This window comes from Scardinius erythrophthalmus, assembly GCF_964197995.2.
Source record: "Scardinius erythrophthalmus genome assembly, chromosome: 25".
NCBI classification, from domain to species: domain Eukaryota; kingdom Metazoa; phylum Chordata; class Actinopteri; order Cypriniformes; family Leuciscidae; genus Scardinius; species Scardinius erythrophthalmus.
In genome coordinates, this window is record NC_138245.1 from 12087301 (window position 1) to 12114698 (window position 27398).

The window sequence follows — 27398 nt, forward strand, 5'->3', positions numbered from 1 at the left end:
GGAGCCACAGTGTCTAAAACAGTTTGGCAGGTGGAGTGAAACCATGAGCCAAAACAAACAGCAAAAACACACACAGCAATGACAGTGACAGACGGCCAGCCACACACAATGGCGCCATCTTGACATTCATGACCAAATAAAGAGCGCACGGATGGCACGCTAACAGGCTAGCGAATTACTAGCGTGTTGTGCTAGCAATATCGATTTAGATTGAAGCTAGCGATGTCGGGTTAATGTGTGATGTTGAGTAAGCTATATTTAGCAGTATAAACAACAAGGAATGATAGTAAATAATGATTCAAAACAGAAAGATATACGAAACATAAACGCAACAGCAGTAGCAGCAAACGAGGCAGACAAGAGCAATCGATCCAGTCACACGACTTCACAGGGGAAAGCCTAGTTGACACAATCTCTGCTCTGTCTATGCACAGGTCCTTTATCTGATCTGGATCTGGCCCAGATCCGGCAGACTATGGTAACCTTGGGATAAACAGAGAGACTAATATTAGTGTAGATGTTATTCTTCTTAAGATGTATCAAGTAGTTCAAGTTTTCAAGATGTATCAAGTTTTCCCAGTTCAGGCTGACCTAATTTATGCAGCTTAACAATCATTTTACATGATTTGAAATATAGAAACTGATAATGTGTCCGATTTCCCTTAACAATTATTATGCATACAGCTAATCCAATTTTTTTAATATGGTCAATTTCAAAGTGTTTATATCCAAAAGTAATGATCTAGGGATATTTTCTTCTACCCTCTGTATTTTACGCGCTCAGCACAATGTGCAGCGTCACGCAGTCTCGCAGATCTGATCACTATGGTGGTTCCATAGCTTACTTTTTTTTTCATCAATTTCATTGCAATGATTTATACCAAAAATAATTTAGTTGTTATAAAGTTATTCTTGAGTCATACAGTTCAAGTCAAGTCAAGTCTTGAGTCATTGGGTCTAAAATCAAAGTCAAGTCAATTTCTTAACCCTCTGAGGTCGGCAAACACGCCGGCACGTTTTGCTGGATTTTCTTCACATTGTAGCACTATAAACTTAAATTACTCCGTCATTTATGGTCATACAGAAAAACGAAATATAAAAAAATAATCTGTGATATTTCTACTTTTGTATGTGTCCACTTACAATACAATACTTGTCACACATTTATGAGCCATATACCTTTATAAACGTTTAAGTGTGTACTTTTAAATGATCGGATTCAAACTGAAAACAAATATTCTCTGTTCAAGTAATTTGTATAAAACCAACAAGATGTCCAGCTTCTCAAACGCTTCCTAATTATTTTTAATTCGACCACGCCCACTCGCGCAAAAGAGATTGACATGCAAATCTCCACATGGAACGCGAACGCGCTCATTACCTCAAAAACAAAACACTAAAACACTTCACAAGTCTCTGCTTTTCGTCGAGTTTGAAAGACGCGCCGTAAGCTTACATTGGATTTAGGCTACCTCAGAAGAAGAAGAACGCGATTTGAAGACAAGAAAGATGTAAGGTAAGAAATTCTTACATATTAGTGTGTTATTGTTGCATAAATTTCACATTGCAGTTGAACTGTTGCTAGATATATGGTGAATATTATAATATTTAGACCCGTGTTTACTGTTACTGTGTTTGTGGTTATCTCCTCAAACGTAGATATGTATATGGTAACCATAATGTTTTATATTTGAGCGCGATCGCGTTTGAATGTATCATATTTTGGATCGCGATCGCGTTTGACAAGCAAAACGCACCAAACGGCTTCATGTTTTTACTATTATCTCATTTCATATCATCATAACGAATGGAAACATTTGAAGTAACATGATAATCAATATATTTTTCTCCAGCTTAGTTGTTACTGAAATCTTTTGGAAGATTTATAGGCTGCTATAGGTTATTGTTATTATTATTTTACTTTATGCAGCACTGCGCATAGCCTATGCCTACAAGGCACAACAAACCTGGTGTTCATTATATTATATATTGTTGGAAACATTTGTATGTGTGTGTGTGTGTTCTATGAATTTTAAAAAGCAATTTTAACCAGAGAAATCTCAAATTTATTCCCAAAATCGTGCAGGCCTTTCTCTTGATATCAGTATGTTCATTTTTTTTTTTTTCCAGGGCCCAGATGCCACTGAGTCCTGCTGACTTAAACATTCACATGAGTCTCTGTACATGAACATGGTAAAGTGAAAATCAAACACCTTGGAAATGAAAGGTATGTACAATGTTTTTAGGAATGGCACAAAGGTCTCTGTCTTTGGATCATTGTTTTCAATGAGTGTTTTTTTGTCATTTGTTGTGTATCTTTGGATTATGTTGTGTTGTAAATAAATCCAAACAATCTAAAATCCATTCTTTTTTAAATCTCCTCATTCTTTGTGTAAGGTTGCTCAGAATGATAGGGCCTGATAGCTCCTAATAGGGCCGTTAGGGGAGGGTCTTTGTCTTTCTCAGGTGTGAAAAGCTTACATATTAATGAGCTCCCGCTAAAGCTTTGTAACACAAAACACGTCGTAAAATTTTTAAATCAATATATTGTCTTATCTGAATGAGCAGTCAGGGTGATTTTCACATAGTTTTAGAGCAAATATTCTAGGCTACGTCATACAATTTTCAAAAGTCTTGTGAAGAAATAATCAGTATGGGTTTCATGACCTTATTTCAGTGAGAATTTATTTTTGTATTTTCACAAACCACGCATAAATGTCATTATCTCAAAACTACAAACTTTTACACACATGCTGCTGATATATTATTGTAGCAGAGTTTGTGCTGAATACAGTGTAATTAGACTTTAGCCATGAAAATGTCACAAGTAACAGAAATAACCACAAATGTCAGAGCATATCAGAACACCTCCAGGGCCCAGAAAACACTTCAGACCCCAGAGGGTTAATTTAGTCAAGTCATGTGACTCATGTCCCCCACCTCTGTCAGACACCTTTGCATATGATGGGACACATGAATGGTGAGTTGAATGAACTTCTCCAGACTGATGGTGTCATCATATGCAGCGAGATGCAGTCACAGTGGAGGTGTCAATCCCTGACGAAACGTTGTGATGACCACTAGCTCATTCCAGCCACTTGCAGCTGCCAGAGTACGGAACTTCAGGGCATAGTCAGATACAGACAATTTGGATTCAGATTGGATTGGAACAATCAGAATACTATCCAGTTCCATCTGGTTGAAGATCGGAGTCATCACGCCGGTATGGAGACAGGTTTGTTGAGGATCAGTGCTGATGGCTGTCGTGTCGATGAGGCCTTCACAGGGGAGAGTCTAGTTGACACAACCTCTGCTGACACTGGTCCTCAGGTCCTCCATCTGATCTGGATCCGGCCCGGATCCAGCTGACTACATCATGCGTTATGGTCGTGTCTAGGCGCGTCCTGCCATCTGCCATCTGATCTGGATCCGGCCCGGATCCAGCAGATTGCAGTAAACCTCGGAATAAGCAGAAAGACTAACATTAGCGTAGATGCCATTCTTCTTATGATGTAATGAGTACTTTAGGTGTTATAGGAAATGTTCCCGGTTCCGGCTGACCTAATTTATGCAGCCTAATTATCATTTAACTGATTTGAATAATAGGAATGTATAATTTTCTATGTGTATGCCACGTTAAAGAGATGTGTTTTTAGTCTAGATTTAAACTGACAAGAGTGTGTCTGAGAGTTCCAGAGTTTAGGTGCTAAATAGGAAAAGGATATACTGCCAGCAGTTGATTTTGATATTCTAGGTGCAGTGTTGAGAGAACCGGGCTAATATGGTCATACTTCCTGGTTCTAGTAAGAACTCTAGCTACTGCGTTTTGGACCAACTGTGGTTTGTTTATTATGCGTGCAGGGCAACCACCCATAAGAGCATTACAATAAAATAGCGATGAGGTAATGAATGCATGAACTAACTGTTCCACATTTTTCATTGAAAGCATATGTTGTAATTTAGATATATTTTTAAGATGGAAGAATGCAGTTTTACAGATGCTAGAAACGTGGCTTTCAAATGAAAGATTGGTATTAAAGAGCACACCCAGGTTCCTAACTGACGACGAAGACTTGACAAGAGCAGCCATCAATTATTAGACAGTATTCTAGGTTAGTACATGCAGAGGTTTTTGGTCCAATCATTAGAAACTCTAGAATTTTTTCAGAAATAAATGTAATCATGTTGAAATATATTCATTAATATAAGATATACAAGTTTGAATAAATAATTTCATAGTTTAATAAATAGAATTTAAGGTTAAAAAGTTAAGATTCATTGACCAGCAATGATTTTGCTCAATGCGAGAAATGCATATTGGGTAAAGTTCATGTTTTACTGAATACAGCATGTAAAATGTTAAATATTTGTTGTGTAATAATATAGGTGAAAATGCTCTAAAGATGCCGGTAAGAATATGAAGAACAAGTTACACAAATGTTTTGTGAATTTATTTTATTTCTGAAAGTTTTGTGAATGAGCCAATCACAGTTGAGGTCAAAGGAAAAGGAAGACAACGTGAAGACAAGGATTGAAATGAAAAAGTAGAGAGAGAGAGAGAGAGAGAGAGAGAGAGAGAGAGAGAGAGAGAGAGAGAGAGAGAGAGAGACGAACGAGTAAGAGGGTAAAATTGTGGTTTGTGTGGTTTGAAAGAGAAACACGGTTACTGTTAATGTAATGCTCCAGTTTAGTGAAAGTGTTCAACAAGGGCTCTTATAAGAAACGTTAATGGTGATAGTTCTGTCTGTGTGAGTGGTATACTTAGTGGTATTCTTAGACTTAGTGGCTAGTGTTCTGCATGGACTTTGCTAACAAGCTATCGGCCAGCGACCTCGATTAGTTAAGCCTGTGTGGAACTGTGAGACTGACGATGATCAAAGACCCTGACGGAGCCGGATAGCATTACTGAGTGGTGGACTTTGCCGAGATCGTCAGCTGCGTGAGTCTTCTCGTCAACCATGTGACTCTTCTCTTCAACCATCTTCTCTTCATCATGAATCCTCTCATCCTGTCTTCTACTGCTGACGCCTTTGATCCTGTGTGCGTGAGGTTACATTCACATTGAGTAAAGGTGCCATTTTTTTTGTTTGGCCTGTGTAGTGAAGCAGCCATTTGGTTTAAAGCTACAACGTACCCGAGCTACATTCAGGCCTGCATCATTTGAACATTTGAAAGGTATTTCACATCAAGCTAGGTTTTTGCCGGCTATTCTATTTTCTTGGGGCCCTTATGTTTTGAATGTGAATTTGAATGCATTTGTGATCTGAAAAGTGATTTTGACAAGACATATTTAATTTCTGACCTGCTTTTTCTAAGTAAATCTGTGATAGCCTACTTTTTATAAAACAATTGTGGTTACTGACTCTTTTGATATTTTAAGTTAATTAAGAAAATAGTATTTTTGGTTTAAATGTGAAAGTGTTTATAGGATAAAAGTAATTCCAAGACATTTCATTTCCTGTTAACCTGTTAACCGTTGTCAGTGCGCCCGCGCACTGAAGCGTTTTTTTTTTTTTTTTTTTTGTTATTTAGTTCAAAGTTTTAAATCAGATTTAATGTTATACCTTGACAAGATTAAAAAGATATAAGACTCAAGTTTCAGTATTTGACCACTATTGTATTCTGAGAAACTTATAGCGACAGTTATTTCTTAATTTGTGTCAGGAGCAATACCTTTAATATGAATTATGAGCGTCAGCCGCTTTCATTCATAAAAAAACTCTGTGCTGTCGTCATGACAGCGCTTGACAAAACAACGTCCCTCAGGGCTTTTAGCTCAAAAATGTGCAGATTTGGAGAAATATTGATAGATTCTCATAGGTTTACATCATATTTCTATAGACAGGAATAATATTTATTGAATTTATAATTCAATGAATGATTCGATGTAATCATTATGAGCGCTGTATACACTGATTTACTGTGTTTTCAATTCATACCAACAGCCTGAGGGCGCCCTATGCACAATAATAGTCCATATATGGAACATGAAGAAGAGCCATGATCATGTGACATTCCAGGAAGCCACGAACACACACAAAGCTATCAAAGATCGCAGTAATATGCAGATAAAGATGTTTTGAAGACAATAAACATGATTGCAATGATATTTGAGTTACCTGTGTTTTTCAAGCCATGCCAGGTATTTTCATAATAATAGATTATATTTATAATGTAATGCTAGTCTATATAGACTTTATCATTGTGCAGAATACTATAAAATAATATAGTCTGATTTTTTTATCTGAAGCCAAATTAGATCACAGAAGATTATTTAAAACACTCGACTTGCGTTATAAAGTAAGTTTGGAGCACAAACATGGTTTTAATCTCATAAATTGTCGTGTATTGATGGTGTGCTAAGCTAACATGCTAGCTAGCTCTGGGTGCACCTGCCACATAGCCGTTATTCTTTTATGATTTTTTTCCGAATAGGAATGCTTACTGAAATGTTTCTTTATTCCCAAAGGGCATTTGATACAGTTAGATAGAGTGAGAACTTTGATAAAAGAAATTAGGGATTGAAACCCTATGAATAGCCTGTGAATAGCCAGTTGTTAGTAGCTATAATGCAGACAAAAGAAATGCATATTTAGAGCCATAACCTGTCTGGAGAGGTGTGAATGTGTGCAGGGGGAGACTGAGACTGAATGGGGCTCGTTTGCACCACAAAACAATAGAGACAAAAGACTGAATGGATGACTTAGAAGATGACTAAACATCAGTAGCATTTTAGAGTCTAATCAAAATAAAGTCATGACATGATCTTGAAAAACATTTAACTAAATACAGAGTTTTAGACTTATCATCTTCAGATTTTAAATATAATATGGTCAGACATATGGCTTTAGCCTTGTGTTTTTAGTGCAAATGGATCATGAACTGTATCTGTTACAGTTTGGGTATGTCATTTCTGGGGATTTTTCAAAAGTGGGGTTGCAGCTTAACTAGGGTTGCCACCCGTCCCTTAAAATACGGAATCGTCCCGTATTTGAGAACAAAATAGCGCGTCCCGTTTTGAATCAATACGGGACGGGGTTTGTCCCGTATTTTCGGAGTTGTCTTCAATGCAGCATCTCTCATGCAAATCATCCCACCGGCATTCTGTGAAGTCTCGTCCTATTCTGCCCCTTCGGAGGGCGGGTCTCTTGGCAGAGAGTCGATTTGAAAGAATGGCGGAGGCTGCTCCAGAGACCCCCCCGCGTCCAGCGCTGAAATGAAAGCGGATGCAAAAGTACCGACGAGAGTGGTAGGAATCAAATACTTGGCTTGAAAGTGTCAGCGTAAATGAATATAAAGCCAATTGCACAATTTGTCGGCGAGTGTTCTCTGTTGCGCACGGTGGCTTGTCAGATGTGCGACAGCATGCCTCGGGAGAGCAACAATCCCGCAATGCCACAGAGGTCACAGAAATCAAAGCACCGTCTCACAGTTCTTCATACCTCAATCATCTCCTGAGGCAGATAGTGTAATGACAGTTTTTTAATTACCTCAATAATTTTCTGATTGATTACATTAGATTTCATAGGCTGCCTATTTGTTAAGAAATAATGTTAAAAATGTAAATGAGTCATGTTATGGTATGATTGGTTGGTAACAATAAGGTTCATTTATTAAACATTAGTTTTATTGTATTATTAACTAACATGAACTAACAATGAGTAATACATTTGTTACAGTATTTATTAATCTTTGTTAATGTTAGTTAATAGAAATAAAGCTGTTCATTGTTTGTTCATGTTAGTTCACAGTGCATAAACTTTAATAAAGTATTAGTAAATGTGGAAATTAACATTAACAAAGATGAACAAATGCTGTATATATAAGTGCAGTTCATTATTAGTTAATGTTAATTAATGTAGTTAACTAATGAACCTTATTGTAAAGTGTTACCGATTTGTTTATTACGGTTAAGGTGTACAGTCAGACACATAAGCATTATTTTAATAAGAGGGATATATTTAATAATAGAAATATAGTGCATATGTGAAGCAAATAAACAACTTAGGCTAACTAATTTAAATGATTGCATCCTTCAATAGGCTACTGTAGAATTAACAATAGACTATATAAAATAGATTAACTTACCAATAATAAAAAAATATTTTATTAATTTGTTGATGTTTGTTATCGTCATAGCTGTGTATTCAGCTATGACGATATGACTTGAGTTGTGATATAGAGAGACTGAGTGCATCTGTTCACACTGATTTCAATAGCAGATATCTTTTTATAATGCCCATGTTCAATCTTAATATTTGTATTAAGATTAAATATTGTTTTAAGTTGTGATTTACCACCACTGGCGCGTAATCGGTCAACAACAACCCCCAAACCCCCCCCCCCCCCCCCCCCCGGCAGGCGTCCCTTATTTTTCTGTATTGAAGGTGGCAACCCTAAGCTTAACAGGTTAAAGTGTAAATATTACTGCTTAAATAGTGATTTAAAGGGAAAAAGTATTTCATATAATAAGTTATAAGGGTGTCACGATTCTCCAAATCCTCGATTCGATTACATTTTCGATTCTAAAGTCACGATTCGATTCTCGATTAAAAAATAATAATAATTGAAAGCACAACCTGTGCCATTTTTAGAATTTTATGCAATATAATAATATCTGACCTTTGTTCGCAATGTACCACACACTACATTGTCAAATTTAAAACGTTTATTAACAACATAATGTAACAATAACTTCAGTCAAAATTGGAAACTTAACCCTCTGGGGTCTGGGCTGTTTTTGGGGTCCTTGAGATGTTCTGACATGCCCTGACATTTGTGCTTTTTTCAGTTGCTTATAAACATATTAATGGCAAAAAAAATTACACACTATTTAGCACAAACAGGGCTACCATAATATGTGAGCAACAAGAATGTACATGTCTGCATTTTTGAGAGAATAATGTTTATGCATGGTTATTGAAAAAACTAAAAACTAAAGTTTCTGAAATAAGGCACATAATAAAACACATTCTAAATATGTGCCAATAAGACTTTTGTCTAATGGATGTCATCACCTAGTGTTTTTTCTTCAAAATGATGTGAAAATCACCCTGCCTTATCATTCACATAACACAATACATTGATTTGAATTTTGCAAAGCAATTTCTGTTTGGAAAGGCAATATGCGGAGTGGGCGTCAACGATCATGCATATTTAGTTGTTCACACCTGAGGAGACAATGGGGCCTGCATACTTAATTAGCCATTCATTCAGGTGAGTCACTGAGCCACAAGAATGCAAGAGTGTTACGTTCCCCTCCCAGTCTAGGGGTCAGGAGGGGAAGTAACAAAGAGAAAAAAGGGTAACATTGAAACGTAAAATTAAGTGGAGGATACACCTCGGCCTCAGCCCCAGAGTAAAAGCAAGCACAACTTCAAGTACAAGTAAAAGTATTTATTTCTGTTACAAATTCAAGTGATTAACAAAGGATGGGAATAACTCTTCAGGAGAGAGCATGGCCTAAAATAACAAACAAAAATAGAGGCTAACTAAGGTTTATGGGAGCTATCTACCCTGCACAAAAACAGAGATGAAAATCAACAACAAAACTTTCCTGAGCTCCCTCTCTAACCAAAAACAGGAGAAAATATGTATTAAAATAAAAAGGCACCCTCTCCCTACGTTTCCCAGATAATCCACAATGAACAAAGCTAATAAGATTTCATACAATACCTTTTAATTACCCACAGGTAGAGAAAACAACACTAGAAAGCAACTCGATCACTGCTTAGCACCAAACAAATGAGTATAGGTCCACTCCTAACTCAAGTACAAGCACGGTTTTCACCCAAAACACACAATCTCAGTCTGAGGCTGGGGGAGAAGTGTTCCTCAGCACAGGCTTCTCGGAGTGCTGCATTTATACTGCTCAGCTCAGACTCAGGCGTGCTCACAACGAGTTGCAGGTGACGGTAATTAACCTGAGTGAGAGAGAGTGAGGGAGAGAAACAGAGCACAACACGGGGCATACAAGCATTTTCTCACAACACATTATATTAAAAGACCCTGGGACGTAACAAAGAGCAACAGTTGGAAGCATCTCAATTCTTTTTTTATTTTTCCACATATTGTGCTTGCAATTTGGCCTATAATATCCAAGGAAAACATGTCTAGTAATTGTGCAGTTAATTCTCATACTGTATTTTCAGTTTTGGAATATTTATCCTCTCCCCAAATTTGTCACTAATAAAACACAATAAAAATTATTTAAAGAAAAGGCTTATATTTACCTTTTAATAGTTTGTTTACATCTACCTTGTAAATATATTTTTTTATTAAAAAGGTTACAATTACAACAACAATTCAAGTGTAATCTTTCTTTGTAAAAACTAAAGTATACATTTTATCATACATATTTCAAAGTTAAGGATTTGATTGATTATTTGATAACTTTATTTTTGACAAAACATACTATATTTAATATGAGCAAATATTGGCAAACAAAAGCTTATTTGAGGTGGCAGATATTTTACAGTAAAAATGTATAATCTATCCAAAATTAATCAACAAAATATTGTCTTTCATATGTCTGTAACATAGGTCTTTCATTTTTATTATAAGAAATATAAATGTTAATTTGCAGTTTAATACAGTACGTTGCTTATACAAATACATTTTATTTCAACATATTTCAGTCGATTTTTACTCAGTATAGCAATACAGTTTGCTAAAACCGAAACATTCATTCACAAACAGAAACGCCTGACTGTAACGTTGTTTTTATGAAATATTAGGGCATATAAATGTTAATTTTCAGTTTAATACGTTGCTTATACAAATAGCCTACATTTTATTTCAACATATTTCTGTCGATTTTTACTCAACTCAGTATAGCAATACAGTTTGCTAAAACATCATCATTCATTCACACAGAGACGCAATTTAAATTTAATCTGTCTTTTTGCGAGCTGTGATAAACAGCGCGCATCTCTGCGGCAATGGCGCCAACAGGGGGTGGCCACCCCTGGCCGACTCCTGGCCACCCCACTGGCCAGTATAAATTTTAGTATAGCATCAGTTATGCATTTCATCCCTAATGCACAGCCAGGCAGGCAAGCCGTCTACACCTTCGATCGCACACAGTAGCCAGTACTCCCCCGCCCCTCCGTCCATGCCGCTGTTGCGCGCCGGTCAACAATTTCAAAAGAAGTTAAGAAAGAAGACGAAGAAGACTACCGGTAAGTAAATAAGTCAAAATATTCTTTAGTAAAAGAAGACGGTGAATTATGTGTCGTGACATGTGCTTTTTAAGTGGCAAATGGTTACAGTATAGCTACTGTTACAGCAGCTTTTTGATGTGTCTTTGACACGTTTTAACAATTAGGGATGCAAACAGCACGCTTTTCGGCGCCTCCCGCTTTTTTCACGTCAGTTCGAGTGACAAAGTCATCTGAAGTCATTCCATAGCTTAATGTGAGGGACATAAGTCTATTTACATCATTAAGTATACGGAAACTTGTTTTCCCTCCTCTGCGGCTGTCAATCATTAAGTTATCAGTTCAGTAAGTTATTCAAACAGCGCGAGCGCCTCTTCCGGTTGGATGCACGGTAAAACTCTCTCCAATATGATATATTCACATTATAATGCATGATCTGTAGATAAAAGGCTGTGGATTTGCATAAAATGGCTTTATTTTGTTGGAGTTTGTTGCTACCGTGTGCTTGCTAGATCACACACATCACAACGACTATGAATCGGCATCAAACGCACAATAACTGGAATTTAAAACTGTGAAACAAATTATCAATACACTGTTAGACAGATATACACTAGGATTTGTGCGCTCGACATTTCTTCGCTTTGTGCCGTGAACTTTGACTCCACGTTGCTTTGAACACATCATTCTGCACCCGCGATGCGCATATACGCGCTTTGTGCGCTCTGTTTTGAAGCGTTTCATATTATCATGGTTTTGCGCACTGAAAGATTATTAAAAGACTATATTTTTTTATACCTATCCTGCTCAATACATTTAAAATGAGCATAATTTAATTGTAGGCTATATTATTTCTTTGTAGTGTAGGCTATATAAAAATATACACTTCTGAATTCTTGACATAAATATATAAATATAATATATTTGTATCTGCCAGTGTCTGCTTTTCCCCAGTAACTGTTTTGTTTGCAATAAATGTACACCTTATGCCAAATATAATTGCAAAATAAAACAGAATTGTTGTGCAACTCAAAATGTTAACTGTACTGTTATTAGTCTATGCACATTATATCATTAGTAACATTAAATATAACACAATAAACCAAAGTATATCAGTAGGAGTTTCCTTAAGTCTTTCTGATAGTTTTCTATAGGCCGGTTTACTACAACAGGAGACTAAAATTCTGAAATTATGGTTTATAGTTTTGGTGTGCCACCCCAAGATTTTAAGTGGCCCCATCTGGCCACCCCTATGAAAAATTTCTGGAGGCGCCACTGCTCTGCGGCTGCCGTTCATTCATTCGCAGAAACGCGATTAACTTGAGAAGGAAAAAAAAAACTTACTACATATTCGGATCCTCTCTCCTGCAATACCCGCACTCTGAGGTAGATTTTCCATTATTATTATTTCTCACAGCGCTGCCAGATGGTGTAAACACGTAGGCTATAATGAGATGATTTAACTTGTGTTTTCTCGAGCTGATATGGGGGCGTTCACAGGTTTGCTTGGATTGCCTCAGTAATTTGCGTTTGAATAGCACGCGCTCTCCGTGGGCGTGTCACATTACATTTGAATGAGCTCTAATTAGCTCGACTGGAATCGCTCTCTTTTATTACAGATTTCACAAGATGAGAATATTTGTTTTTTATATAAATTACCTCATTTAAAAGAAGATAATTCAAGCTTCATGCCTGTGTGTCTGTATGCCTGTTTGACTGAGTATTTGCTGAGTTACCGTTCATTTTCGGACGCGTTTCAGAATGGTCTTCACTGACAGAGAGAAGGCAGAACTCGCATCACGTTTATTTTTCATTTTTTCAAAGTCCACAGAGCAAAATTAATTTCTTTTGAACTGAACTGAAAAAAAGTGAGCCTATCGCGCCGGCACGATTGTCGACCCCAGGGGGTTAAACAAAATAACCTGCCATCTAATTTCTCTTTTGTAACTGCAGTCTTCACAGATGATGACATTCAAGTTCACAAAAAAACAAACAAAAATTTTGCAGTTTCAAGTTCTTGAAGAGGAATATGAAAAGAGAACTGCTTAAAAATATTGCAAAAATACTGTCAAAAATATTAACTATTTACATTTCTATGGGCAGATATTTTATTTTTATAGTTTCATGTTCTTCTTTAAGAAAATGAGAATGTCCACATTCTCTGTGGAGAGGGCTGCTCTTTGAGGTCACAATGTCCCCAGCTGTTGAGAACACTCTTTCACTTGCCACACTTGTTGCTTGTACAGCAAGATAACGTTTGGCAAGCTTGGACAAATTTGGGTACTGGTGCTCATTATCTTTCCACCATTTCAGTGGATTTGAATCCACAGAAATTACTTTAACCATTTTGTATAGCTGGATCTCGTCTTTCACAACATCAGGCCACGGTTTGGTTTCTGATGACGATGCAGTGGAGGCTGTGCTGAAAAAATCACCAAACAGTTCACTGAGTGCTGTTCTCTTTGTTGGGGAGCTGCATCCGCTGGTTGCTACAGTGTCTGTATCCTCTGCAAGGTTTTGGCTGGACCCTTCTCCTGAGGCATGACACTGAAATAGTCACACACAAAACACTGTTGTTTAAGGTAATAAACAGGCATACATTACATTTAAGTGTGACAACAACAAACACAAAGGATATTGTGATTAGTCCTATTCATGAAATATTATGAATGTGAAATTATGTAAATACAAAAAAAAACTACTTTAACTTTACAGAATGACATGGTTATTTCATCACATTAGCCTATTAGCATCACATACCTGTGTGGAGTGCTCTTGCAAGATTTTCTCCTCCAGACAATTGAAGATCTCATTCCGAGATATGTCATCCAGGTGGGGTAAAGTTTTAAACCTAGGATCCAAGGCAGTGCTCTCATTCAGGAACTGTTGAAGTCTTGGGTCTGAATACCTCTCTTCAAAATTTGCCTCTATAGCAGATTTAACATCCTTTACAATTGTTGAATCTGTGTCACTGTGTTTCAAAGATGTCAGGATGGTGTGTTGTAGGGGCATGACCATAGACACAGTAGGCTCCTGTTCGGAACTCATCAAGGTTGTAACTGTTTTCAGGGGCTTCAGGACCTGACATAGATCTTCCAGAACAGTCACATCTTGATCAGAGAGGGTGATGAGGTCTTTAGCATTTTTTTTTATGTCTTTTTCTGCAAGTGCAGAATAGATAGCAGCTTGTTGCTCTAAATAGCGTGTGATCATGTCATAGCTGGAGTTCCACCTTGTAATGACATCTTGAACCAGCTTGTGAGGAGGAAGCTGAAGCATATCTTGTTTTAACTTTAAGACGGCTGCTGCAGTGGTGCTTCTGTGGAAAAAAGTGACCACCCTCCTGACTCTGCCCAAAAGACGGGAAACCTGGTTTACTCCCAACCCCTTCTGGGAGGCCAGATTTACAGTGTGGGCAAAACATCCAATGTGTGGAGACAATCCAGCTGCATGTGAGGCATTGACAATGTTCTTTGCATTATCAGTTGTCACAGGAATTGTTGCATTTTGTCTGTTCAACTTCCATTCCAGTACCACTTCCCTCAGCACTTCTGCTAAATGTTCACTTGTGTGAGCTTCATATATGGGGCGAGTTTGAAGGACTGGATTTTGAATTTCCCAGTCATCATTAATGTAATGCGCTGTGACAGTCATGAAGCTCTGTGTTGCTCTGGAGGTCCAGCAATCTGTAGTCAAAGCCACTAAATGTGCACTGCTCAGACCTTCAATAACTTTCTCCTTTACATTATTGTACATGGAGGGTATCACCGTAGCTGTGAGATGCGTTCTACTTGGGATTTCGTAGCGTGGTTCTAGCACGCTAATTAAATGCCTAAAACCGGAGTTTTCCACCACTGAATAAGGTCGCATGTCCGCGGTTATAAATACTCCTAGCGCGCTTGTAATTGCCTTTGCACGTGTTGAGTTACTTGGAAGTTTTATTCCAAATGAAGACGGGAGAGTAGTTTGTGTGACAGTTTTCGGTTTAACAGATAAATCTATGTTTTTGTGGTGCCTGCGGAGATGCCCTGCCATGTTAGTCGTGCTGCCGGTGGAATAATGTGGTACACGTACATTGCAGAGCTTGCAAACTGTGTTTTTTTTGTCGACAACACGAACGTTGTCAACATAACTTACTGGAAATCCAAAATACTTCCACACCGGCGACTTCAGTGAAAGAGGAGGGGTTTCAAGTTCTGTTGACGGGTCTCCTGCGTCTGCAGTTGCCATGCTATCTTTTGGCTGGTTGTTGTAGCTGTTAAGTTGACTCGCGGCACTTCAACACGTGTTTTTTTTTTTTTTTTGCGCTTGACAAGCCGAGCTGACGTGACATGGGGGCGTGGCAGCATCGACGATTCCATTTTTTGATTCGATCATCGAGACTGAACATTAATTTCGATCGATTTCGATTTAAAATCGAAATCGTGACACCCTTAATAAGTTAGTAATTACACACACACACACAAGTTAAACACTTATAAGTTTATTAGTGAAACCTGATTTATTTGATTGGATAGATATTTAAAGAACTCAGGATAGCCATCTCTCATTATAGTCAAACAAGCTAGAGAGGCGTTACATAAATTGGAGGCACCGCTGGGATTTTTTACATTTTACATTGAAAAGTAGCATTCTGAAGCTTTAAATAGTGCTAACTGATAAGCTAATATGGAACGTATGAAAGAGCTAGTATCAGAATTAAAGGGATGGTGCCGTGACAAGGCATTAGATGAGGCTCATGCAGTCATGGTGCTCATTCGAGAAGATGTAGACACAAGTGCAATTGAAGAGACAATGCAAACAGTGAAGTGTTTGGGACATGTGCGAGTCAGAGACCGAACTTTCAACAGCCAACTAAACCAATACTTGGTCTTATGTGAATGTAAGGAAGTAGTAAAAGGTGAAATCGTTCCCTTTGAAGTGCTTCTTATTGATGGTGGAGGGCAGTGGCCTGTTATCATAGCAGATGCAGCTACACGAGCCAGTATACAAGTTAATATGTCCGGAATGTTGAAGACCTTCGCACATTGTTCCCTGAAGATGAGGCTGCTGCCAAGTCAACTTTCTCTGGGTTGTTGCCCACCCCAGCTGGAGAAGAGCAGTTCGACCACTGGTTGGGTCAAGCACGGCTCATGGTGGAAGAGTGTGACTGCTCTCACAAAGAGAAGAGGCAGAGACTGATGGAAAGTCTCAGAGGCCCGTCGCTTGACATTGTAAAAGCAGCACGAGCCAGTGATCCTGATGTGAGCCCCGAAGACTGCTCAGACGCAGTGGAGCATGCTTTTGGGACAGCAGAGTCAGGAGAAGAGTTGTATTTTGCATTTCATTTACTGCAGCAACAACCAGGTGAGAAGCTGTCTGACTTCCTCAGACGTCTAGAACAGTCGTTGAATAGGGTGGTGCAGAGAGATGATCTTCCCCTTGGATGTGCAGATAAAGAAAGTAGGGCTTGCATAGACTAGTCGAGTAGTCGATAGATCGACTACTTCAACCACTAGTCGACCCTGTCGGAAACAATCGACTACTCGAGCGTCCATTAAATGAATTAAAAATGGCGAACGTCACCAATAGACACCACACGTCAGATGTGTGGAAGTATTTCATCAAGGATGACAAAAATATTGTAATTGGCCAACTCTGCAAGAGGCCGTTCACATATTGCGTCTAAAAACGTGTGGAAAGCGCGGCCGTGCCGCTGTCCTCCTACAAGCGCTTGCGCGCCCATGACGTCTGTCGTTGCTATGCAACTATGAACTGCGCTCTCAATGATGACGACGAAGAAGTATCAGCAAATGATTAATTGATTTCTAGCCTTTGCATTAGCTTTACTACTAGATATAGCCTATTTCTGGAGATGAGAAGGAAAAACCCGCCTGGAAAAACTAGTGCACCACGTTGCTTCCATTATGAGCGCGCTCGCCGCGGCCGCGCGCCTACATTTGAAATAACGACCTTGAGCGCAAAAAAGACGCGATATGTGAACGGCCCCTAGAAGCAGACGTCTGAAATGAAAGGCAAGAACGGCTATTTATTTGGCTTTAGACTGTTACATGAAAATTTTAAAATGAAATGTCATAATTATAATGTTTTGAGAGTTTACTTATGTAATTGTTGCATTAGACTATGAATTAATAAATGTTTATTGATAAGATCTAGCTATTTCATGTCTTTTCATTTACAGTAGCATGAACCACGAGTAGTCGAGTAACTCGAGTATTGTTTTGATAAGAAATCGACTAGCAGAAATCAGTAGTCGTGCAACCCCTAAAAGCAAGACTCGACCAGTTGTTGCGTGGTGCGAAAGCCTCTGATCTGATGTTAGTTAACCTTCGTCTGAGAGAGAGGAGAGCAAAGCCCCAGACCTTTCTCCAGCTGTTAAAGGAGATACGCACAGAAGAGGAAAATGAGGCCTCTCGAAAGAAGATTACTCCTGTAATGCAAGGTGGAAATGTAAGGCAGAATGCTGATGTGAAACAGACTGAAATTCAGAACTTGAAGTCTGAGATCAAAGAACTTAAGGCCTTGTTTGCTACTGTCGTTTCTAAGCCAGCCCACGACACGTCAGTTAGCAGTGAGAAAATTCCCCCAAATATAGTGTACAGTGAGTGCAGTTCGGACAGTGAGATAGCAGCTTTGAAAAAACAGATGAAGCGCTTGCAACAGAAAGTCACAAATAAAGTAGCTGAACCTCAAGATGCCATTTCAGCTGTGAATACCTCAAAACCAGTAGCCAGCTTCCTTCAATGATCATTCAAAGTATCAGAGGAACATTTCTGTTATCGATGTGGTGAGAGTGGACATTTTGCAAGGAAGTGCCAAAGCCCAGAAAACCAGGCTAAAGTTATCAAGAGACTTATCCAGGCTCTAAAGCTGTCCAAGAACAACCAGCCGACAAGTGATGCCACCACTAATGCAGTTAACTGTTCTGTTAAGAAAAGTACAGCTGACATGCCTGAGAGTGTGCCTATTCCTGATGGATTAGTTGGGCCGCCTAGCCTGGTGCCGCTGAATGTCAATAGACAACCCTGCACTGCTTTATTAGATACACGGGTTTCTTGTATACAAACAATACCGGATGCGCGCGCATCCAGGAGGCAAAAAACCCGCTATCTGTTATGCCGAATTCTGTAAAGATATTGTAATTAACGTATGTGGCGAGCAGGACGAGGCCGAGGGCCGTGGGAGGACGGCGCGAGGCCGGTGGCGTAATTATGAGCTACACCTGTGAGACGCACCGGTCTCGCATCTCTCACGGAGGAGCGGAGGCATAAAGGAGGAGCGACGACAGTGAAGAGCGAGAGAGGACAGGCCTGTGTTTTAGTTGATGTTTTGTTTTTGGTTTGTGTTGCCAGCAGTCGTCCGTGAGGGGCTGCTGGCTTTTATTTTCATTTTTGTATTTGTGGATTTATTTATTAAAATATGTTGAATGTTCGCCGGTTCCCGCCTCCTTCTTCCCGTACCAACAAACCTCGTTACACTGGTGCCGAAACCCGGGAAGGAGGAGGAACGCGCTGTCAAAGAGCCCTTGCCGCTGTTGGGAATCCGCGGTGCCATCGAGCATGGCGGGCAGTTTCCGTCGCCATGGACGCTCGAGGCGGTGCGCTGGAGTGAGTTGCCGGGGGGACGGACGAGCTCGCTGCTGGCCGCCTGGGTGCTGGAGGGGCGGCTGCCGTCCGGTAGGGAGCGGAGGAGTCGTCGCCGTTCGCCGTGGGCCGGAGCCTGCTGCCATCCGCCATGACGGGGAGGAGCAGGGAACGGGGGACTCCTGCCGACTGCCCGAACCTGGAGGAGCCGTCGCCGTCCACCAGGCGGCGGAGGAGTGTCGTGCCGTCCACCGAGGTCTATCCAGCGTCACCGCCAGGCACCGCGGAGAAGATCGCCCAGCGGGTGGCGGGCCGGATGGCAGCGCGTTGTGGGAACCGGATCAAGTTTTTTTTTTTTTTTTTTTGTTGTTGTTGTTGTTGTTGTTTTTTTTCTCTCTCCCCTCTCTCGTCTCTGTCGCTCCTCATGCTTCCGTCTCCTGTACTCTCGCCTCGTCTGTCCATACCCCCGGGTACCGCAGCCGCCGTGATCGGTCCCCCCGGGGAGGGGGGGGGGGGGGAGTAGGCGCAGCCTCGGTGGTACCCCCCGGCCTGCGAGGGGCGATGGGGGTATGTGGCGAGCAGGACGAGGCCGAGGGCCGTGGGAGGACGGCGCGAGGCCGGTGGCGTAATTATGAGCTACACCTGTGAGACGCACCGGTCTCGCATCTCTCACGGAGGAGCGGAGGCATAAAGGAGGAGCGACGACAGTGAAGAGCGAGAGAGGACAGGCCTGTGTTTTAGTTGATGTTTTGTTTTTGGTTTGTGTTGCCAGCAGTCGTCCGTGAGGGGCTGCTGGCTTTTATTTTCATTTTTGTATTTGTGGATTTATTTATTAAAATATGTTGAATGTTCGCCGGTTCCCGCCTCCTTCTTCCCGTACCAACAAACCTCGTTACAACGTAGATTTCCCATTGTTTGTAATTTCTTGTTGACTTAATAATAAACTGCAATTTCAGAGTTGGATCTGTTTGTTTGTGTTTCATATTATTATAACATATGTAAAACGTCCAACTGTTTACGAATCCGGACATACTGTGATGCATGTATGAATTATCATGTTAGACTAAGTTAGTGTAATGTTAGCAGTGCAGCATTTGCTTTTATATAAGTTAACCTTGTTTACGTTACGTTACTTTACGACCTGCAGCATTTCATGACTGCACATATAACGTTACATTAGTGTAAATCAAAGATTTGACGATGGATTATGTAGCCTTAGTACCTCCGACCGTGGCGATTATATTAAAAAACTTACTCTCAGCAATGGTGAGATCTTGCCGGATCCCTACGCAGTACATGACGATCTTTGGATTGCGGATGACAAATAGTGGCCAGCAATTGTATGGCCTGATATAGGCTATATAATTATCTTATTCAGACACCAAGTGTGTATACAAAATAAATGATTAGAGCGTACAAATCCATTGATGCATACAACTACGTGCTATGTGGTCATGTGCAGCTCGTCAAATTATGAATAGAAAGAATAGCCTATAACATACTTCCTTCTTCTGTCCCACTCTTCCATTTGCCTAAATTTGGAATTACTTGCAACATGTATAATTTAAATGAGCAGATAAAACACAACAGATAGGCCTGCATATAAATAAATTACGCAACAACTTCTTTGCATTTTGACTTAGAGACAACACCACCACTATGCTACTAGCCTAAACCCTTTACTCCGATACGAAGACCGCGGGTCTATTGCCTCCTGGTTGCGTGCGCAAGCAGTGATGACGTCGCCGAGAAACCCATGTATAGTGGCTCTCAGTTGACGATCATTTTTGAACCCTGCTTGTCTTGTCTTTACCAGAAGTACTTGTCTGATGTCCCCATTCAGCCAGTATCTGGTCTTTCCCTGTGGGGTTTAAGTGAGTCTGGAGCTAGCTACCCTTACCGTAGCTATGTGGTAGTTGATGTGGAGTATCCAGCTGAGGTGTTAGGAACCATTTGGACTGCAACTGTCCTAGCTCTCATATGTCCTAACCCCAGGACTGAAGATAAGACATCTGTCATTGTGGGCACCAATGCGAGCCATGTTAGACATTTGGTGAATCAATGCAAAGATAATGGCATTGATGTCATCCGAACACTAGGCCTTCGTGTTCGTGTCAAAGAAGATCAACCTGCACTCAAGGGTGTTGCGGTCCCGGTCCATGATGATGAGGCTGGCCGTGTCAGATGGATGGGTCCAGGCCCTTTGTTCTTACCCCCAGATGTTGACACTTTGTGTGCAAAGTCAAGTTGAAGAAGCCTATTGCTCAAGAAATCCTGATGATAGACTGAAGTAAAATGGGATAGTCTTTCCACCCCCAAAGAGCGCGAAGGCAACCGCGCAACACTCTCAGCAGGCGGAAGGCAGACCAAGAAGGGCGGATGCCCCTGAGTTTCATCCACCACAGGAATGTTCTCATATGAAGGAGACCCAAGGGCACCACAGGAGAGGCTGCTGCCTTGAGCCCCAGAAGCCTGCGACATATGCCCACCGCTACATGATGGCCGAGCCTGAACCGGGCTAAGCACACACAGAGACTGGAAACTCGAGTAGGGGCCAGACAGGCCTGCATGGAGAGAGAATTGAGTTGGACACCCAGGAAAGTGGTCTGCTGAGAAGGAGTTAAGACACTCTTCTGAGCATTCAACCTGAGACCAAGAGACCGGAGGTGGTGAAGGACGTCCCTGTGACGACACACCAACTCTCTGGAATGAGCCAGAATGAGCCAGTCGTCTAGATAATTTGGCACACGGATGTCCTCGAGCCTCAAGGGGGCCAGAACTGCATCCATGCACTTGGAGAACGTCCGCAGACCCAGAGCTAAACCAAATGGAAGGACCGGATACTCATATGCCTTTCCCCCAAAGGCGAACCAGAGGAACTTCCTGTGCCAAGGAATGACCTGGATGTGGAAATAGGCATCCTTCAGGTCCACGGTGACGAACCAGTCCCCTGTTTGAATCTGCGCCAGGATAGTTTTCAACATCAGCATCTTGAACTTCCCTTTGTAAAGGGAAAGATTTAGGCAATGCAGGTCCAATATGGGGCGCAGACCCCCATCCTTCTTTGGGACGAGGAAGTAGTGGCTGAAGAAACCGCGGTTCAAGTCTGAAGGTTTACCTGAATTTGACTAACCCTGAGGTTTAGCATAATGCCACTTTTATACTCAAAAACATATATAGAGGATGCATTACACATGTATTACCTTATTCAAATTGAAATGAATGACCATTTTAGAGGGTTCACACACAGGCCTCTGTTCGGACTAATTCAGAGTTGTTTATGATCAAAGTTATACAACTCCAATTTAAGTTACTTTTGGGTGCAATACCTTTTACATTGAATGTCAAGTAGGAGTTACATGATATAGGCTAAATTGTTAACATCTCTGATTCACCACAAACAAAGATAAAACCTTACAGTAATCTCACAAAATCATGTATTCCATAAGTATGTAATCATGTCAGTGCAATTTAGACAAGTCCAGTGGATTCATAGACCCAGAAAACATGGGGTTAGACACCAAGATTACTTGGCTAGGTCAAATAATGAAGGACTTAGGATATTTGAAGGCCTTTCTGCCCTTATTATGTAAGAAACTGGCTCAGAAGTCTCATGTCTTCTCAATGCATGAGTGGGACGTGGGATTAGCAAAAGGAGTAGAGCACAGAATCCGACTTTCTGATTCCTGGCCTTTCCGTCAACGATCACACTGGCTAGCCCCTACAGATATTGAAGATGTGAGAAAGCATTTACAAGAACTGCTGCAGGCAGGGATCATAACAGAGTCGCGAAGCCCCTATGCATCCCCAATAGTTAGTCAGAAAGAAGACTGGGGCTATTAGGATGTGCATTGATTACCGACTGTTGAATAGCCAAACCATACCTGACCAGTACACAACACCATGCATTGAAGACGCGCTGAATGCCTTAACAAGGAGTCAGTGGTTCTCTGTACTGGATTTGCGTTCAGGCTACTACCAGATAGCTATGTCCGAAGAGGACACAGAGAAGACGGCATTCATTTGCCCATTAGGATTTTTACAGTTCGAACAAATGCCTCAAGGCATTACTGGGGCACCAGCAACCTTTCAAAGGTTAATGGGAAAAGCTGTCGATGACAATGACCTTTTACAAGTGCTGGTGTACCTGGACGATGTGATAGTGTTTGGAAAAACTCTCGAGGAACACGAAGAGAGACTGCTCAAGGTCCTAGATCGTCCCGGTGAAGTTGGGCTGAAACTCTCAGTGGACAAGTGCCAGATCTGTCTGACAAGGGTCAAGTACCTGGGGCACATCGCGTCTGCAGATGGAGTTTCCCCAGATCCAAACAAGATTGAGGCCACCACTACATGGCCCATGCCAACAAACCTGAAGATGTTACAATCTTTCCTAGGATGTTGCGGTTATTACCGCCGATTCATTCTGAACTTTTCTGAAATTGTTAGACCACTGACTGAACTCACAAAGGGATATGCTCCAACTCAAAAGAGAAAGAAGTATGCCCAAGATGTGAACAAAGTCTACTTGAAAGAATCTGAGGCGTTCGGGGAAAGATGGGACAAATCCTTGTAGCGACAATGCCTGACATGCGGTCACATGCTGTTCCAATTAGTAATTCCTTGTTTCCAAACACATCCTTCGTTGTCTTTTTAGACAACGGGTCTGTCCACGGCGTCGCTAAGTCGGCTTGGACATGTCAAAATGGCAATCTGGTGCTCCCCAGAGGGACATTTTAGTCACAAAAGGAAACCTGTTCTGGACAATCTCCTCTAAAACCCCCATTTCAGCATGGACTTCCTGTGACTTTACAGCCTCGTGACATTCCACACACACACACACACACACACTCGTGGACTTTCAACCAGAAACCCACCACGAGATGCAACTGAAGCACATTTCCATATATGGACTTCCACATAGTAAAATTTCATTTTACCATTCATTACAAATTTATAATAGAGGTGTGACTTGCTAGAGTAAAATCTTTAATTCTGAAGGTTCATGAAAGAAGTTCCTCAATAGTGTCTTGTGGTAACCCTACCTAAGACCATAAAACTTTACAACCCAGGAAAACTAACATTCCAGCGAGTCATGTCCCAAACGCACCACACACACACACACACACAGATTTCCCATTGACTTACCCACATAAGACATTACCAAAATGGTGATATATTTCTGAGGTGCCTTTTGTTATGACCATGTCATATTGGGGTGTCTACGATTTTGTCATGTGGTAATCAAAACTTTAAATGTGTATAATTCTGCATATCTCCTGTAACTTTGCATTTCTACAACCTTCATGTGATATGTCTGATGTCTATGGAATTCTCTCAATATAACAGAGCCAAATTCCAATAGCAGAATGCAGTTATATACATTGTTTACACATTTCATATTTCTGGAACTGGAAGGTTTAAGTCAATCGTCCCTGTAACTCGAGCCAGGAGATCGTTCCAAACAAACAAAGGATCTTCCCGCTAGAGAAGATCTCGACAGCTGATTCGTCCTCCACGAAGAAGGGGGGCGGTACATGGGACACTGATAAAAGTCCAAACCTTCAGTTTCCTCTCTCTCTTCTCTCTTCGATCGCTCTGACCTCCTCCTCTCCTCCCTGGCAACGCTTCTCCAGGAACCTCTGGGAAGGCTTTGGGCCTTCTCCTCGGACCAACACATGTTCGAGTAGCTGCCTTGCCTTTGCAACTAAGCTCATCCGTGCCTTTCCCCTCAAAAAGGGAAATGATCTAACTTTCTCGGTAACTTAAATTCAAGTAAGCCTTTACATCGTCTTGCGAAACGACCCAGAAGACGAAGCCAGACGCAAACCAGCCGGACACGCGCGTCTCTTTTACAGCATCGCACTGAAAGAGCACAGAATTCTGCAAGTATATTGAGTTGATAAAAGTTGATTTCCTGGTGTCTCTGAGGTCTGTGAATTAAGTTACCCTTCTTCCTCTTCTCTTTTCTTTCTTTCTTTCTTTCATTTCATTCTGATCACTTATGTTATTGTTTGGTTATATGTTGTTTGTTTATTGTTTGCATTTTTACGTACGTTTATATTCGTAGCTCATAATCTCTAGTTTTGCATTTATTAAAATTCATAAATACTTTTCACTGCCTCTGTGTTTGGAAATCCACCTTATAAGTCAATTAAACTTTAAAAGATCCAACTATAAGCTACAAAGCTCGAAATATAGACTACTTGAGTAGTTTTAATTAATAAACTCAGAAAGTTTGATGTCCGTGGCCAGGACATAAACTCTCTCGAAGTTTGTGAATACCTCTTCTTAACTGTAATGATTTTACATTTGTTTCGCTGGACGAATTAAATGTTGGTCAGACAGTTATAGAACAAGGTAATCTCGATAATTGATAAAATAAATGTACATGCGACTTATGAATTATGACCATGAATCATAAATACTAATATTCCCAAGATTCCCCATATTCTTGAGCTAATTCATATTTACCCAGAGTCGTAATCGCTACATCCTGTACCGATGCGTTTCATCACATAATTCACTGTCTGACACATTTGATTTGCCAATCCACAACATCCATAAATCCTGCATGTGGATGCAAGCTTGAAGGGTCTTGGTGCTGTTCTTTACCAAGAACACCCTGAAGGCCTGAGACCAGTTGCCTTTGCCAGTATAAAAGTCAGCTCTGCAGGGAGAAACTACCCCATACATCAGCTGGAATTCTTGTCACTCAAGTGGGCAGTAGTCGACAAATTCCACGACTATTTGTATGGGGCAAGATTCACCGTATGTACTGACAACAACCCGCTTACGTACGTGCTTGTCCTCAATGCGATGGGGCATCACTGGCTAGCTGCCCTATATACGTACAAGTTTGATGTGCAGTATCGCCCAGGCCGACAGAACATTGATGCCGACCTGTTGTCAAGGAACATGCCAGAAGAGGACGACAATGGCTGGGTGACTATACCTCAGTCTGGAGTGAAGACCATCTGCCAGAGAGTCAGCATCCCAGATTCTGCACGCTGTACACCAGTCTGTGTTGCTCAGCTTGGAGCATCTCCCCACTGTGTTCCTGACCTGTATGCTTTTCCAACACACATGGAGTTAAAGTCCCTGGAACTCATGTCCAAACTGAGTCTCAGGAAGGCTCAGGAAGAGGATTAAGCCATTGGACTGGCCATCCAAGCCGTCAAGCATGGGCGCTGGCCAGAGGATGTGAACGTGAGTCCTGAGTTTTCCTGATTGAAAAGAGAAGCTAGGAAGCTGTCAATGAAAGATGGATTGCTGTACTGGTATAGCAAGAGACCATCCGGAGATGTGGTAAGTCAACTCATCCTGCCAAGAGAGTTCCGGGAGATGGTTATGCAGGTCATGCATGATGACCTGGACAAGAAAGAACTGATGACCTGCTCCGAAGTAGATTATTTTGGCCTAGGATGTCGATGCATGTGGAAGAATACATCAAGAACTGTGGGGAGTGTGTCACTCACAAGACCCCTATACAGAGAGCTGCTCCATTGCACCAGATCGTAAGCCATGGGCCTATGGATTTAGTATGCATGGATTTCTTTCCATGGAGCCTGACTCCAAAGGCATAAGCAACGTGTTAGTGGTCACAGATAATTTCATGAGATATGCCCAGGATTTCCCAATTAAAAGCCAGAAGGCCCATGATGTGGCAAAGGTCCTAATTGAGAAATATTTCATACATTATGGACTGTATATAAATAATATAGAATTCATAGACAATTGGAAAAGTTTTTGGGGCAGACCTGACCTTTTGAAAAGATATGGTATTCATCCCTCCTGGGATGGTGCTGCTCTTCTCTCTAGTAATATGGCACATAGTCTTAGAGCTCAAACATGACAGTCTGGGGCTCAGGTCAGGAAGCAGACCGACTGGCTAAACCGACCATCTGCTAGCTGTCTCACGTCACCAAGGTCAGATAAATCCCATGTAATTGATGTTTAACAAATAAAAAACAGATATAATACAAACGAGCAAATAATAAAGCTTGGGTTGCTGAATATTAGATCCCTTAATTCAAAAGCACTTATTGTTAATGATAAGATTACAAACTATAACCTAGAAGTGCTGTGTTTGACAGAAACCTGGCTAAAACCAAACAATTACATTACTTTAAATGAGACCACCCCGCAAGATTACTGTTATAAACATGAACCTCGTCTGAAAGGCAAAGGGGGAGGTGTTGCTGTAATTTATAGTAATATTTTTAGAATTACTAAGAAGTCTAGTTTCAAATATAATTCTTTTGAAGAGTTGGTGCTTAATATAGCAATATATAGTGTAAATGATAAATCACGTTTGAGATTTGTGCTGGCTACTGAATAACAGGCCACCAGGGCACCATATAGACTCTATCAAAGAATTTGCTGACTTTCTATCAGAGTTAGTACTGTTTGCAGATAAAGTCATAATTGTTGGTGATTTTAATACACATGTAGATAACGAAAAAGATGCATTGGGACTGGCATTTAAAGACATTCTTAACTCTATTGGAGTTAGACAACATGTGTCAGGACCTACTCATTGTCGTAATCATACTCTAGATCTAATAGTATCACACGGAATCAATGTTGATGCCATTGAAATTCTGCAGCAGAGCAATGACATCTCAGATCATTATCTAGTCTCGTGTAAACTTCATTT